At 42.6% G+C, this 2,381-nt stretch overlaps 1 pseudogene; it reads right to left on the bottom strand.

The window, feature by feature from the left end:
* Positions 1-1,665, bottom strand: part of LOC108542623 (eukaryotic translation initiation factor 3 subunit J-like) — an 11,877-nt pseudogene extending 10,212 nt beyond the window's left edge.
* Positions 1,666-2,381: the final 716 nt, after the last annotated feature.

Genomic DNA, 2,381 nt, shown 5'->3' with positions numbered 1-2,381 from the left:
GGAAGAAAAGAAAAGAAAAGAGAAAAGAAAGGAAGGAAGGAAGGAAGGAAGGAAGGAAGGAAGGAAGGAAGGAAGGAAGGAAGGAAGAAAGATATTTGGCAGATAGTGAAGGCAAAAGATTCCTTGGCAGAATTTCCCTTTTAACAAAAAAGGCAGCCCCCAAATCATTTCTTTTCTAACAAAGAGCAGCCTGAAAAATCGAGCTGCAGACATAGACAAGCAAGCCAGAAGCTTGCATGGGTGAATGCCGGCAGCTGTGCCAATGCACAAGGGCTACTTGAGGGCCAGGTATGTTCAACATGGAGAGTTCATCTTCCCTTTTCTTCGTCACCATGGTACAGTAAAAGAACAGGCAACATGGTGCCGGCCAGCTAGAGAACCCATCTGCATAATAAAAGATGAGAGTGGGGATGGCCAGATTTTCACATGCTATGCAAATGGCACACCTGGTCCAACTAGTCTTTTGCGCCATATGTAAACCAAACATCGCCTCCCCAAGCTCATCTATAAAACCTCGTGCACTTCACCGTGGGAGCAGAAACCCATTTCTCCAGGCACCCTCTCTCTGCAGAGACCTCTTCTCTTTCTTTTGCCTATTAAACTTCCACTCTGAACCTCACTCTTTGTGTGTCCACATCCAGTTTTCCCTGGATGTGAGACAATGAATCTCAGGTATTTACCCCAGACAATGGTATTGCTTCATCATCACCACCATGATCTGCCAGATCATCTGTCATAGTGGCTTTTAACCCCCTCCAGGCACCACACATTTCTTCTGTTTGGCTTTGCTTTGATTGCTTCTGTTTTTCACTGTAAAGCATAGTTTGTGAATTGGTAACATTTTTCAAGTCATCAATTTCCAGTGAAATACACACATATCCAACTAAGACTTCCAGAAAACTGGCATAATATAGTGACTTTTCATATTGTATATTTTTATATTTTAGTAACTTTCCAAACTCTGTAAAGTCATCTCTTAAAGATGGGTTCATAGCATTTATTCCATAAACTGTATTATTATTGTTTGAGATGGAGTCTCGCTCTGGCACCCAGCCTGGAGTGCACTGGCATGATCTCAGCTCACTGCAACCTCTACCTGCCAAGTTCAAGCGATTCTCCTGCCTCAGCCTCCCAAGTAGCTGGGATGACAGGCACGTGCTACCACTCCTGGCTAATTTTTTGTATTTTTAGTAGAGATGGGGCTTTGCCATGTTGGTCAGGCTGGTCTTGAACTCCTGTCTTCAGGTAATCTGCCCACCTCGGCCTCCCAAAGTGCTGGATTACATGTGTAAGCCACTGGGCCCTGTCTGTATTATTAACTATGAAAATTTCCTTTGCTAATTTGAGGTTGACTCTTCCTGTAATTTCTTTAGCACGGTTTATCTGTTAAATTATTCTTCTCATTTTAGAACTTTAGGTTCTCAGGTTCTTCTAACCTCTTTTTAATTTCAACTTGCCTTTTCTTCTGTTGTTGTTCTTTCTCTTTTATCTTCTCTGCTGTTTTTTTCCTGAAATGTTAATATCTGGTTTTACTTCTGCTTCCTCTTGTTTTTTTTCTTTTTTGTCATCATCTTCCCAGTTATCTTTGACATCCTCGTCCTCAGCTTCCCAGTGGTCCCCGCTGAAAGTACTGCCACCCCCCACCTTCTGCACCAGGGCTCCCATTGAGGACTCATCCCCACCCCCACCCTGGGAGTCAAAGTCCTTCACCACTGCCACTGGATTTGGGAGTGTGAGGGGGAGAGTTAGTCAGGAGTTAGTGCCATGGAGGGGAGTCACTCTATTCTCTATCTTGATTGTGGTTGTGGATATAGGCCTCTCTGTATTTGGCAATAGAACTGCACATCCAAAAAAGTAAATTTTACTGTGTGTAAATACAAATATTAAAAATAAATGTAAAAACCAGGCTGGGTATGGTGGCTCATGCCTGTAATCCCAGCACTTTGTAAGGCCCAGGCGGGTGTATCACCTGAGGTTAGGAGTTTGAGACCAGACTGGCCAATATGGTGAAATCCCATCTCCACTAAAAATACAAAAATTACCCGGGTGTGGTGGTGCATGTCTGTAATCCCAGTTACTTGTTAGGCTGAGGCAGGATAATTGCTTGAACCTGGGAGGCGGAGGTTGCAGTGAGCTGAGATCATGCCACTGCACTCCAGCCTGGGTGACAGAGCGAGACTTCTTCTCAAAAAAATAAAAATAAAATAAAAAATAAAAGTAAATGTAAAACCAAGCAAAACAAAAAAAACCAATGAAGCCAATGATTGACTTGGTAAGAGAGTGAAGTGACTATAATACATTCAGTTTTCTTAACTGTAAGATGGAGCTAATAATAGTTCCTATCTGATAGGGTCATTATGAGATTCTGTTTACAGAATATC

Source organism: Rhinopithecus bieti, unplaced genomic scaffold (genome assembly GCF_001698545.2).
Source record: "Rhinopithecus bieti isolate Rb0 unplaced genomic scaffold, ASM169854v2 scaffold_19708, whole genome shotgun sequence".
Classification (NCBI taxonomy): Eukaryota; Metazoa; Chordata; class Mammalia; order Primates; family Cercopithecidae; genus Rhinopithecus; species Rhinopithecus bieti.
The sequence above is the reverse complement of the archived record's forward strand: the minus strand, read 5'-3'. Positions and strand labels throughout refer to the sequence as shown.